Source organism: Brachypodium distachyon, chromosome 4 (genome assembly GCF_000005505.3).
Source record: "Brachypodium distachyon strain Bd21 chromosome 4, Brachypodium_distachyon_v3.0, whole genome shotgun sequence".
Lineage (NCBI taxonomy): Eukaryota > Viridiplantae > Streptophyta > Magnoliopsida > Poales > Poaceae > Brachypodium > Brachypodium distachyon.
Genome location: NC_016134.3, coordinates 45,964,202 through 45,979,010, shown reverse-complemented (window position 1 = coordinate 45,979,010; position 14,809 = coordinate 45,964,202). Strand labels below are relative to the sequence as shown.

General features: G+C 42.6%; 1 non-coding gene across 1 annotated transcript; it reads right to left on the bottom strand.

The window, feature by feature from the left end:
• Positions 1-12,749: 12,749 nt before the first annotated feature.
• On the bottom strand, positions 12,750-12,955 carry MIR7710 (microRNA MIR7710). The gene has a single exon (NR_126990.1). It is a non-coding gene; the product is annotated as a microRNA MIR7710 (primary transcript).
• Positions 12,956-14,809: the final 1,854 nt, after the last annotated feature.

Here is a 14,809-nt window from a genome sequence, read left to right as displayed (position 1 = left end):
ATGTCGTGATTGACTTCTTCTTCTTCGATTCTTCTTCTTCTTCCTGGTCAAGTGTCAATTGTGCAGACGACCACGAGACGAATACGTACTCATATATATACAGGAGGAGTATAGTCCCAGTACAATGCTACTGCTGCTCATGACAGGTCACTGCCATTACTGTGTTATATTTATTCGGTCAATGTTTTGAAAAACACTAAATTTGCATGCATGGGGAAAATATATTGGACATTAGCCGATTATTTATGTGGGAATAATGTTTTTTGGAAGGACCTTCCATAAATGGCCGTGATGTATTCTTTGACAGCCTTCCTTTTGACCAAGCATTTGGTTGACCCTGGCTACTGCCTCTGTTCCACAAAACATCTCATATAGAGTTGTGTAGTTGGACAATTTTTTTTCTGTTTTTAGTGTCTGACCATTTCAATTGGATCAAAATTAAATGAATGTAAGTTATTGGTAGGGTGCAGGAACCAAGAGAAAAGTGAAGTTTATTGTGAAACAAATGAAAAACATTTATATGAATTGTTTTGTGGAACGTTGACGCTAGCTGTACTAGGAAACAGATTGATGTGTTTATGAAACAAGAGAAACAAGAGAGGGATGTGGTCATGTTTTTTTATTGGCAACGACTAGAGATGTACGGGACTATCGTACCCTAGTGTCCTAGCTTTTTAGCCATTGATAGATGGAGTCTCCCGGATTGGGACTTGTGGATGCAACCTGTACGACGTGCATTCCATTCCGCTGGCACTTTCCAAATTATCCTCGCATGGTCCACATCAATGTTTCAAAGTGCTGTTGATTGATGGAATGCTACTATTGATAATTACGTAGTGTGGTAAACAGAGTTTCCATGGGATGCTCTTTGTGGTTGTATTCCTAGCAAAATTTAAGTTGTTCCGAACGTACGGTGTGGTTGTATCCCTAGATCTGAGTTCCTTCCTTCGATCCCTTCAAGTGCGCAGGTCAGCTGTGATTTACTAACCGCAACAAAATAATCCAAACATTAATCAAAGTAAAATGGATCAAGAAAGAGCGAGAAATAAGACTATGACACCTGCGCCACTAGTTTCAAAAGCGATACGTATATCATAAAAACATTTACATGCATTTTGGCCATAATCGAAGTTCCACTTAACTAGAACACATACCAACGATTAACCTCTGCATGTCAGAATGCTACCAGGGACACAGTGAATCTCTACGACCTGGGAACCTGACCAGCCTCTGCATGACCAGAATAAAGTTCCATAGAATATACCACATCTCTAATCTTTTTGACGGGAATGACGGGTGTTCTGCCTTTTCAATTAGAGAAGATCACAGAGTACAACAGTTACAGCACACTTATAACACCAAGGGGAGAAAAAAGAAATACCGAAATCAGCCACCACGATGCGACTGAACACTAAACAAAAAACTACAGCTCTTTCGCCTCCTTAAGGAGGCCATAATCATCGATGATCAGCTGCAAAAGCATTGAAGGGTTGATCTCTTTTTGCTGAAAAATTCTTCTATTTCTTTCATTCCAAAGGTGCCAAGCTCCATAGGCCGCCATACATCTCAATTCTGCATTCCGGACATCACTTTACTCCATCAGCCTAGGATGGACCAGCAACCCGCAGCGCACATCTCTAATCTAACTCCACGACCTGGTTGCTTCTCACGGAGGCAATCGAGAGGAACCCCTCGATCGACGCTAGGATAGAAACCCTAATTAAGCACTCCACCGCGGCGAGGCTGGCTCAAAAGGCGCCCATGCTTGAGGCTAGCGGCAGCAGCTCCTAGCTAGCTTGGGGTTCCAACCTTCCTTTCGAACAACATAATAAAAAAACTGTGTGCATCGTTTTGATGCATAGTCCGGAAGTCTTCCAATCTCCTTTTCAAAGAAAAAAACACAAGAATTACTTAGAAACGGCGATTAGTATATCAGGTTATATAAGGGTGCATCTAAATTGAGGCGATTCAAATACACTGATGGCATGGGTCGGGAAAGGAGGTCCCACGTGCCCAAGGAGACAGCCACTCGAGCAATGTGGGCTGTCATAGGCAGCAGGGTCTACAGCCCAACCCAGTTTTTTTGCCCACCAGGGAATACCCCATCGTCTAGAAACTTTGCAAGGCATCCGCCGCCACATCAATCTTCTTCAGAGGACAAATCTGATCATCGTTTTTCTCCGGATCAGATGGCCAGTTGTTTTCACAAAAGCAACACTTAGAAGAAGGCAAGCCCAACCAGCCGTAAAAGAAGAGGAAAAAAGCCCACGGTAGATTCATATAAAAAATCACCGACAAAGTAAATATGCAGAGGCCCACTACGCGAAGGAGATGATGTACTCATCCATTATAAACCAAAGGCAAGGAATCTCTCCCATTAATTATCTAATCTTTACGAGAGGAAGATCCAAGTTGCTTCAGATTGTCTAAATGCCGTGAAGAACCTGAAGGCGGACAACCTCTGCGATTATAGTGCAATTTGCCAGGAATTCAATGCTCGGAAGGCGAGCTTCGACGTTTTGCTGCTGGATCACGAGAAGAGGGATTCTAATACTGATGCTCATAATCTCCTAAGGCTGCGTCTACCTTGCCAGTGGGGCGTCCCTTGTGGATGTCGAATACCTCTGAAATCACTTGTATCCCAACTCTTGTGTTGAGTTAATAAAATCGGGGTTTATCGCTAAAAAAAAATCTAATAAAAGACAAGAAATGTGTCTTCTAGCTAGGGAGACGTCAATACATTACACTACTCACCAAAATTCTCTGAAAATGGAGATCGAGGAAACTTTCAGAGGAATGTTGGCGGTGCTCGCAGTTGTGTGCTGAGGAACGAGAGAGAGCACATGTGGGCTTTCCATTAATTCCATAGCCATTTCTCACGCCTTTAGGTCGTGATCACGAGAGGTTCATTGCATAGCATGCTTCCCGACAAAAGCATCCATGCAAATGATATTCTTGTGTCTCCCCTTCCTTGGGTCTTGTTGCACGACTAGCACATCTTTGTCCTTAGCAACACCTTTCCTGTGCGCTTGAACACTCCCCATAGGTAATTCTTCCACTGGACTGCTATATGCACAAAGCATATTTTTATGAGTGCTGGTATGCTATGGGTTACTTATGATGCAAGACGGTGCTTATCCAATGCATATTTGGTACCGAAGAAAATACACCTTGAAGCGGGGAGATTGATTGTTGGAGAATACAATGCAAGCTTCTAGAATGTTCTCAATATTACAAGAAAGAAGACATTACTATGGAATACTCTAAAATATAAAATAAATAAAAGAGAGAACCTTCTAGTGTTTAGATATGCATGAAGAATTATGTAGAAGCTTTGGAATACTGTAGAATAGGAGTTTAAAATAAATAAATAGGAAACCTTCTATTACCTAGATATTTATGTAGAAGTGTGTGGAAGGCTTTAGATATTTTGTATCAATGGCTAAGATTTTGACACATGTTAAAGATTCAATGGCCATGTAATCCTATAAATAGAGGCCCTTACCTCACACCTTGTGTAGTAGAGAATAAGGAAGTGAAGAAGGTGGAGAACAAGGTGTGAGCAAGTGTAAGGTGTGTATGCTCTCTCTTGTACTAATATTCCTAAAGCAATATAGTACTACTTTGTTCATATAAGTTTCCCGGTTAGGCCTTGTTATTTCTAAGTACTTAGTGCATATAAGTTGTGATTTAACGTGAGCGGATTCGCCCGGAATCACAACGGTCTTGTTTCAATGTGAGTGGCATAGCCGCCCGGATTCAAGACTTGCTTTGACGTGAGTGGCTCTGCCGCTCGGAAGCTTGCACTAAGTAAGTAGAAATAAAAAGGGACTAATCAACTACACCAAAGTAGTTGGTATAGGTGAATAGGCCCTCTCGTAGTGTGTTAGGTCCACCTCGAATTCTCTACAGTTGGTATCAGAGCAGGCGGTCCGGGACCGTCATTTGGAGGAAGAGTTGTAAGCACGGGGTGCTTACTTTGTTCGGTGCAACAAGAAGGCGCTGAGGGGAGACTCTGCTGGTGCACAGTCTAGGACTGTGAAGCTAATCCGGGACCAAAGCTTACTTGACGCTGGGCGCAAGTCACCATGGCGGATCTTGCTAGCTCAAGCAGCGGGATCAGGAAGCTTAATAGCCACAACTATGGCTATTGGCAGACCTGCATGGAGTCCTACCTACAAGGTCAGGACCTATGGGAGGTCGTTGCGGGCACAGAAGCATTTCCTCCAGAGAATGTTGATGCCTTGCGGAAATGGAAGATCAAGTCAGGGAAGGCCATGTTTGTATTGAAGACGACCATCGAAGAGGACCTATTGGAGCACATCCGTGATGAGAAGACACCTAAGGAGGCATGGGAGACTTTGGCGAAGCTATTCTCAAGGAAAAATGAAGCACGGCTCCAGCTCTTGGAAAATGAGCTCGCAGGTATCTCACAAGGCAATCTATCCATCAGTCAATATTTTTCGAAGGTGAAGTTTATTTGCCGTGAGATATCCCAACTTGCCCCGGATGAGAAGGTGAGTGAGACTCGGATGAAGAGAATCATCATCCACGGTCTTAGACCCGGATACAATGGGTTTATGGTTGCGGTGCTGGGATGGCCTACTCCACCTTCAGTAGTGGAGTTGGATAATTTATTGGTAAATCAAGAGGAGTTAGCTAAGAAGATGGGGAGCATAACCATAAAGGAAGAAGAGGAGGCACTTTTCACTAAGAAGAAGAGCCCACACCAAAAACAATGGAAGTCCAAGCCTAAGTGGACAGAAGGTGGGAAAGAACATCCAAAGGAGAGAAGCAACTCTTCAGGGGGAGACCAACAAGAAAGACAAGGATCAAAATGGTACGAGAAGAATGCAAAGAGACCAAGTGATGGATGCTTCAATTGTGGCAAGGCAGGTCACTTTGCTCGAGAATGCCGATTTCCAAGGAGGTCAAATGATGGATGCTCCAATTGTGGTAAGAAAGGTCACCTTACTCGAGAATGTCGATATCCAAGAAGGCGTTATGAAGGGAATGTGGCCACCACAAAAGAGAAAGAGGAGATCACTCTAGAAGCATCCATGAGCGAAGAAGAATGGGACGCCGAAGCTGGATACTCTCAAGAGGTTGACATAGAAGACTTGGAGGAAGACATGGAGGTGTCAGCCCTTACAGTGGATGAAGAAGAGTTGGAGGCACCAGCCTTTGCGATGGATGAAGAAGAGTTGGAGGAAGACATGGAGCCACCACTTTTTGCAACGGATGAAGAAGAGTTGGAGGAGGACATGGAGGCGCCAGCCCTTGCAGCAATCAAGGATCCAAAAATCAACTATAAAGATGATTGGATCGTTGATTCTGGGTGCTCCAACCATATGACTAATGATGACAACAAGCTGCAAGATATGACTGAGTACAAGGGAGGAAAAATGGTGCTGACAGCCAACAACTCCAAGCTATCGATTTCCCATGTTGGAAATACAGCCGTTCCAAGGTATGGTCCTCAACAACTCCAACTTGAGAGAGTCTATCACATCCCAGGCTTGAAGAAGAATCTGTTGTCAGTACCTCAACTGACAGCAGAAGGGAAGTATGTTCTGTTTGGTCCACAAGAAGTAGCAATCTTCAGAAGGCTCAAGGTGATCGGCACACCCATCATGGAAGGGAAAAAGAGAGACTCACTCTTTGTGCTCTCTGCTGAGTCAGCATACGTAGACAAGACTCGGAAGAATGAGACAGCTAATCTTTGGCATGCGCGGCTTGGACACGTCAGCTACCACAAGTTGAAGGAGATGATGGAGAAGCACGTAGTGAAGGGGCTTCCTGATCTTGATATCTGTACAGACACGGTCTGTGCTGGATGTCAGTATGGCAAGGCCCACCAATTGCCATACAAGGAGTCGCAGCATCAGTCAAAGGTACCTCTAGACCTCATACACTCAAATGTCTTTGGCCCAGTCAAGCAAATATCACTTAGAGGCATGAGATACATGGTGACCTTCATCGACGACTTCTCAAGGTACGTTTGGGTATACTTTATGAAGGAGAAGTCTGAGACCTTTATGAAATTTAAGGAATTTAAGGATATGATAGAAGGTGAACTCGAGTATAAGATACGGTGCCTACGCACTGACAATGGAAGAGAATATTTATCCAATGAGTTCACCATCTATCTCAAGAAAAATAAGATAAAAAGGCAGTTAACTTGCCCTAATACTCCACAACAAAATGGAGTAGCGGAGCGCAAGAATCGTCACTTTGCGGAAACTTGTCGGAGTATGTTGCATGCCAAAAATGTTCCTGGAAGATTCTGGGTCGAGTGTATGAGGACTGCAGCTCATGTGATTAATAAGCTACCACAAGTGAGGTTGGGGTTCAAATCACCACATGAAAAGTTTTGGAGGATGAAACCAGCCATCAGCCACCTCAAGGTATTTGGTTGCGTATGCTATATCTTTGTGCCAGATCACCTAAGAACCAAGTTTGAAAAGAAGGCGAAGAGGTGCATCTTCGTTGGTTACGATGATGCTCGAAAAGGATGGAGGTGTTGTGATCCAACCACAGGTAAATGTCACACCTCAAGGAACATTGTGTTCGATGAAGCTTCTTCATGGTGGTCCCCTAAGAAAGAAGAGATTCCTGAATCACCTGACGTGGAGGAGGTTATAGAAGAAGAAAGAGATCAGAAGCTAGAAACCCCAAGTGAAGGAGAAAGGAGCTCACCAAGTAAGACCAAGAGTCCGTGGAAGACTGGCATACACCAACCTGAAGAGCCACAAACCGAGGAGCATGATCAAGAACTTCGAAGATCAACAAGACCCAGGAAGCCCAATCCAAGGTACGCTAATGCTGCTCTTGCCGATGAGTCTTTACCTATTGAGCCATCTTCCTATGAAGAAGCAGCACGAGGCCCTGAGTGGCAGAAGGCGATGGAAGAAGAGATTAAGGCACTAAAGGAAAACCAAACATGGGACTTAGTGCCAAAGCCAAAGGACGTGAAGCCAATATCCTGCAAATGGGTCTACAAAGTGAAAACCTGAACAGATGACTCAATTGAAAGGTATAAAGCTCGACTTGTGGCACGAGGTTTCTCGCAGGAGTATGGACTGGATTACGAAGAAACATTCAGTCCGGTGGCAAAAATCACAACAGTTCGAGTCTTGCTTGCATTGGCTGCTAGCAAGTCTTGGGAGTTGTGGCAGATGGATGTCAAGAATGCCTTTCTGCATGGAGAACTTGACAAGGAGATTTACATGGAGCAGCCAAAGGGGTTTGAGAGCAAGAAATACCCTGAGCATGTCTGCAAACTAAAGAAGGCACTCTACGGGCTAAAGCAAGCACCAAGAGCATGGTACGAAAAGATCGGTGAGTTCCTAGTACACAATGGCTTTAAAGTTGCTTCATCAGACTCTAGTTTATTTGTGATGGCCAAGGAAGGAAGACTAGCAATAGTTCTAGTCTATGTTTATGACTTGATCATCACGGGAGATTACTCCGAGGAGATAGAAAGGACAAGGGAAAATCTCTCCGTGAGATTTCAAATGAAGGAACTTGGTGAGTTAAGACACTTCCTTGGACTTGAGGTAGAGCACACTAAGAATGGGATATTCTTACGCCAACAAAAGTATGCGAAGGACCTTCTTAAGAGGTATGGGATGCTTGACTGCAAACCTATTTTCACTCCTATGGATCCTAACGCAAGACTTCAAGAAGACAAAGGAAAGAACTTGGAGGATGCAACCATGTATCGGCAACTGGTCGGGAGTCTTATCTATCTGACACTTAGTCGGCCAGATATTTCCTATGCCGTTGGAGTAGCAAGCCGATACATGAGCACACCAAAGAAGCCTCACCTTGATGCAATAAGGCGAATACTCAGGTATGTCAAAGGCATCTTAAATTATGGCATCCTATATAAGAAAACAAAAGAATGCCAGGTTATTGGTTACTGCGACGCCGACTATGCCGGAGATTGTGATACACGGAGATCAACCACTGGATATCTCTTCAATCTTGGATCGGGAGCCATAACATGGTGCAGCAAAAGGCAACCTACAGTGGCACTGTCAAGTACTGAAGCAGAATATCGATCAGCGGCAGCGGCAGCACAAGAAAGCACCTGGCTTAAACAATTGATGGAAGACCTTCATCAAACTCCAAAAGATCAGGTATGGATTTTCTGTGATAACTTATCCACCATAAGGCTAGCAGAAAATCCTGTCTTCCATGCAAGGACAAAGCACATAGAGGTGCACTACCACTACATCAGAGAAAAGGTCCTTAAGGGGGAAATTGAGATGGTGCCAACAAAGACAGAAGACCAGACTGCAGATATCCTCACCAAGAGTCTCAACAAATCAAAGTTCGAGAAGTTTCGAGAAGCTCTTGGCATGGTCACCAAAGAAGCTTTGCATTGAGGGGGAGTGTTGGAGAATACAATGCAAGCTTCTAGAATGTTCTCAATATTACAAGAAAGAAGACATTACTATGGAATACTCTAAAATATAAAATAAATAAAAGAGAGAACCTTCTAGTGTTTAGATATGCATGAAGAATTATGTAGAAGCTTTGGAATACTGTAGAATAGGAGTTTAAAATAAATAAATAGGAAACCTTCTATTACCTAGATATTTATGTAGAAGTGTGTGGAAGGCTTTAGATATTTTGTATCAATGGCTAAGATTTTGACACATGTCAAAGATTCAATGGCCATGTAGTCCTATAAATAGAGGCCCTTACCTCACACCTTGTGTAGTAGAGAATAAGGAAGTGAAGAAGGTGGAGAACAAGGTGTGAGCAAGTGTAAGGTGTGTATGCTCTCTCTTGTACTAATATTCCTAAAGCAATATAGTACTACTTTGTTCATATAAGTCTCCCGGTTAGGCCTTGTTATTTCTAAGTACTTAGTGCATATAAGTTGTGATTTAACGTGAGCGGATTCGCCCGGAATCACAACGGTCTTGTTTCAAAGTGAGTGGCATAGCCGCCCGGATTCAAGACTTGCTTTAACGTGAGTGACTCTGCCGCCCGGAAGCTTGCACTAAGTAAGTAGAAATAAAAAGGGACTAATCAACTACACCAAAGTAGTTGGTATAGGTGAATAGGCCCTCTCGTAGTGTGTTAGGTCCACCTCGAATTTTCTACATTGATAATAAGTACGGATGGCATACCAAGTAGGTGCAATGCCATGTCTTTGATAGTACATTATGAGGACGCTAGCTAACATAAGACAGAAATCTCAAGTTGGACATATGTACCTTAGTATTCATCTGGTGCTACAACGGGGGGCGGAAGATTAGCAGCTCATCGGTACAAACAACAGCTTTCAAGACATAATTGCTCACAATGATCAAGGAATCATTGAGAGAAATTCTCTCTTGAAATCCGTTGGTCGCATCCATGAGCTGCTAATCTTCCCATCGGCCACTGTATTGCCAGACGAATATGAGGTACGTGTCCAATTGGAGATTTCTTCTTATTTGTGCATCTCATCGTGTACCAAGGCATGGTAGTGGATCTAGTTTGGAATGTTATGCTTATTACAATCTGCCCCACTTCGAGGTCTTTTCTCTTCCCTACCAAATACTATTAGAGGATTAGCTCTGTGCTGCATCAGAAGTAATCCATAGCATACCAGTTACAGATCAAAATATGTTGTGTATAGTATGACCAGAGGCAGAGCTACATGTGGGGAGTTCAAGTGCAGGAAAGCTGATGCTAAGGGCAAGAATGTTCTAGTCGAGGAACAAGATGGTTCACTGTGCCCCAATGAAAGGGAGACACAAGAACATCATTTGCAGGGCGCTTCTGTTGTGAAGCATGTTGTGCATGTCGAGAATGAACCACTCGTGGATCGTGACCTCGAGGCGTGAGAAGGGCTATGGAACTAATGTAAACTGCCATGGCGCCGCTCTTGTTCCTCATCGCAAAGCAGCGAGTAACACCAGCATCCCTCTAAAAGTTTGTTGTTCATGTTGAGAGAATTTGCTGACGATTGTAATGTATGATGTCTCCCTATCCTTTCTTGCCTTCTCTTAATTAGATAGTGGGAGAGATGGACTTTCCTTTTTCTTTTTGTGTAATGGAAGTGCGCAATCATCTCCTACGTGACCTCTATATATATTTACTTTGCCGGTGACATTTTTGTTATATGTATCTGGCCCGGGATGTTTTTTCCCTCTATTTTTACGGCCGTCCGGACAGCGTAGGAGTTTAAGCTCTTGTCACTGATGGATGATTCTGTAACACCTAGGAGGGTGTACACGGCATTGCTTCTAAAGAGTCTCAACTTTTTGAAAATGTTCTAAAAGCTATAACATGTGAAGCCATAAAATCTCGTTACAAATATGGCTAACCTTGCATCTGCACAAAAAAAGTATTTACGCAAACACTACAAACTATAAAATGTGGGGTGAACTAGTCTAAAACCCCTTTGAACACAAAGTTATTTCATTTTAGATAAACTGCTTAAAACAACAGTAAGGACTAGTATGTCATGAATTTTCGGCATTTCTTCCAATCCACATCTTTTACTAGGGCGGCCTTTTTTTACAGCATGTTTAGTGCAACCCTCCACCTCCACCTTCATTTGTGACTAAGGACTAGGATTCAATAAATTAACACATCACTCGAGCTTGGCATTGGTTATTGACACTGATCAATCTAGCTATATCTTAAGATGCAGGAGGAGCAAGTGGAGAACCAATGAAAAAACAACATCGCAAATTTTCTGACATGCATGTTACCAACTGATCTGGCAATGTATTCACAGTAACTAACTATGAATGGCATCAATTAATAATCCAAAAAATGCAAAGAAAAATGGAACACGTGATAAGATTGAAACATGCGCTACTAGACATCTGCAATCTCCGGGCGAGAAGAGATAGAAAAAAAACGCAAGAAAGATGTGCATCGGAGAGAAATATTAACATGCATTCTTGTCTTAAACGAAGTTCCACTTAACTGTAACACATAGCTACGATTAACTTCTGCATGACCAGAATACTAAACACTGAACCTCTACGACCTGTTAATATGACCGGCCTCTGCATGCCCAGAATAAAAATTCCACTGCCAGGGACATAGAATGCTAGTAAAGCTGATCAAACCTAACTTCACTTCCTTGCCTGCCTAATTAGAAACGTTGATCAGTATGTCTGGCTTCATTTGAATAAGAATGCATCTAAACTGAGGAAAAACATCAGGTGCGTAGCCACCGGAGCCACGTGGGCCATAGAAAGCTGGGCCCTCTAGCCCAGCCCAGCCACCTTGGCCGACCAGCTGAAAAAATATATTAGATTCTCGTTTTCTTCATATCAGGTGCTACTGGGGCTAGTTATTTCGCGAAAGCAACACTCTACAAGAAGGCAAGCCCGACTAGCTGAAAAAAACAGAGGAAAAAAGCCCGGGCCAGATACATAGCAAAAATTCACCGACAAAGTAAATATGTACATTCGCTGAAAAAAAGAAGTAAATAAGTACAAGCCACTGCAGGAGATGATGTGCTCTTCCATTATAAAAAGGAGAGCAAGGAAGCTCTTCCATTATCTAATACAAAAAAACAAAAGGTGCCGACTAGGGAGACTACAATGCATTACAATCCTCACCAAAATTCTCCACATGACCATCATGATCGAGGAACAAGAGTGCCATGGAAGCTTCCATTAGTTCCGTAGCCCCTTCGATCTCAGTCCTCCAGGTCTTGATCCACGACCAATTCATTCTCTACATGCACAACATTTTTCACAATGGAAGCATCATGCAAACGGTCGATGTTATTGTGTGTCCGGTGTCCCCCATCCTTGGGGCACGCTAAACCATCTTTTTGCATGACTAGCATCATTGTCCTTAGCCTCATCTTTGCTGCTCTTAAACCCTCCCCACATGTACATAGTTCTTCCCATGGCATACTATATACACACACCATATATTTTGATCGGTGACTCGTATGCTATGGTTTACTTACGATGCAAATGCAACACATGGCTTATCCAATACGCAATATTTGGTAGGGAAGAAAAATAGACCTCGAAGGGCAGATTGAAAATAAGTACTCAAAACATACCAACTAGGTGCAATGCCAGGCGTTGGGCAGTGCATGCTGAAGATGCAGAAATAAGAAAGAAATCTCCAATTTCATGTGAACCCTGATATTAGTCTGGCAGTACAGCGGAGTGGAAGATTAGCACCTCAACGATACCAACAACTTTAAAGAAATAATTGCTCTCAACGATTTCCTCCACTAGACCATCGGATTCTTCAATTGGACTAGAGATTAGAATATCAGATATTTTGTACGTATCACGTACATTGAGTACCAGAAGAAAAAGCAGCAGAGAAACATATATATAGAAAGGCAAACATACCTCATACTAGGTCGGAAGAAATAATACAATGCAATGTTGTCATTAGTAGGTTATGAAGCATCCTAGATCTTTGGCCAGGGTTGCAACTTAGGGAGCTTGAGTACTCCAACTACTGGTTGCAACGATCCATATAATTGCCACACCGTCTACCTCACATTTTCGTCCACTGGTGTGCAGCCAGCCTGACAAATACTTCATTGTTTATCTTTAAAATTCCACCGTCGAGAAGATAACAGAAGAGTGAGAAAATATCAGCGGTATAAAAAAAAAGCATAGCTATGACTCCAAGAGGGAAAAGGATAGTCTACTATCGTACCTCCAAAAAGCTATATGAGAGGGTTTTGAATACGTAAAAACATTGCTGATTGGCAGATTCTAAATAAAATGGAATTCAGGATGGGAGAAGTTGGTCCTTCGCTACTATAGTTTGTGACATCAATTTTGAAACATCATTCTGAGCACATCTAGCATCGTCGATACCTACCATATCTTCATTAGTCACTCTTTATACCCTAGCTAGATGAAGAGGTTATGGTAGGTACCAGCGTCGCTAGGTGTGCTCGGAATAATTTTTCAAAGTTGACATCACGATCTGTAGTAGCGAAGGACCATCTTCTCCAATCCACAATGCCATTTGATTCAGAATCCACCCATCAGTAGTGCTGTATGTATTCACAACCCTTTGATGAAGCTATTTGGGGGGTTAGCTAGTAGACTATCTTTTTCCGCCTGGCAATCATAGCTATATTTTTTATATACTAATCGATGATGTTTTATCACTGTTCAACTATCATGTCAATAAAGGAATTCTAAGATAAACAGTGGAGTGTTTGTAAGGATGGATGCACACCTGTGAATAAAAACATACGAGCTGGGGTGTGGCAATTATCTGAATCACTGAACAAGTAATTGAAGTAATCAAGCTCCCTCGGTTGGAAGCCTGGCCAAAGAGCTGGGAGGCTTCAGGACCTACTGATGACAACATTGCACGCATTGCATTTATTCCCACCTAGTACATGGTATGTTCTCATTTATTTATGTTTCTCCAATGCTTTTTTTGGTACTCATTGTGATATATATCTAGCCTGACTGAATCTAGTGGAGGAAATCATTTGAGAGCAATTCTGCCTTGAAATCTATTGTTGGTATTGTTGAGCTGCATGCTAATCTTCCCCTCGACTATATTGCCAGACGAATAACAGTGTACATGTCTAATTGGAGATTTATATTTCTTATTTTTGCATCTTCATCATGTACTACCCAAGGCATGGCGTTGAACCTAGTTGGTATCTTATGCATGCCTATTATCAGTCTGCTCCACAGGTCTATTTTTCATCCCTACCAAATTTGCATTGGATAACCCTTAATTGCATCATAATTAAGAATTCCATAGCATACCAGTCAGTGATCAAAATATGTTGTGTATAGTACTCCATGCGAAGAACTACCTATGGGGAGTGTTCAAGCGCGGGAAAGATGAAGCTAAGGACAAAGATGTTCTAGTCGAGCAACAAGACAGTTCGGTGTGCCCCAAGGAAGGGGAGACACAAGAACATCATTTTCATGACGGTTCCATTGTGAAGCACGCATGTGCATGTCTGAGATTGAACCACTCGTGTGTCATGACCTTGTGGCTATGGAACTACTGGGAGCTGCCATGGCGCTCTTGTTCCTTAGCACACAATCGTGAGCAACGCTAGAATCCTTCTGAGTTTGTGGTTCATGTTCAGAGAATTTTGCTGAGGGTTGTAATGTATTGCTTTCTCCGTAGTTGACAACTTTCTGACATTTTCTTAGATAATTTTTTCAGACAATTTTCTTAGATAATGGAAGCGAGATTCCTTGCCTTTTTGTGTAACGGAAGAGTATACCAGCTCCTGCCATGGTCTCTCCATATTTACTATGTCGTTGAATTTATGTTTATATGTATCTGGCTGCCTTCTTTTCCGTCCATTTTTTTTAGCTGGCTGGACATGAGCGAAGGAGTTTAAGCACTCGCCACTGATGGATGGTTCTATAACTATGCGGATGCAAATGGAATTGCTTCTAAAGAGTCTAAGTTTTTTGAAATGTTCTAAAAGCCATAATATGTTAAGCCCTAAAATCTCATTAACAATATGGCCGGCCAACCTTGACCTACACAAAAAAGGTATTTATGCAAATAATATTACAAATTAAAATGTGGCTGAACTCAAACCCCTTTGACCCCTATTACCAGGAAGCTAATGTAGTTGCAGATGAGCTTGCCAATTTAGTGAAAATTTAGCTAAAATTCCATGGAGTGCTCAGTAGCGCACCGATGCCCCTTGTGCCCGCACCTTTAGCGTTTGCTATATGTCTCCGCTCCTCGCACCCTCTTCCCTGCTCATTCGATCTATTTTTTCCACCTCCCAGGTGCCTGATCATCCACCGCTCATCAACTAGAAAACAAAGATAGCTAGTCTTGAATGGAGTTCATTCAAAAC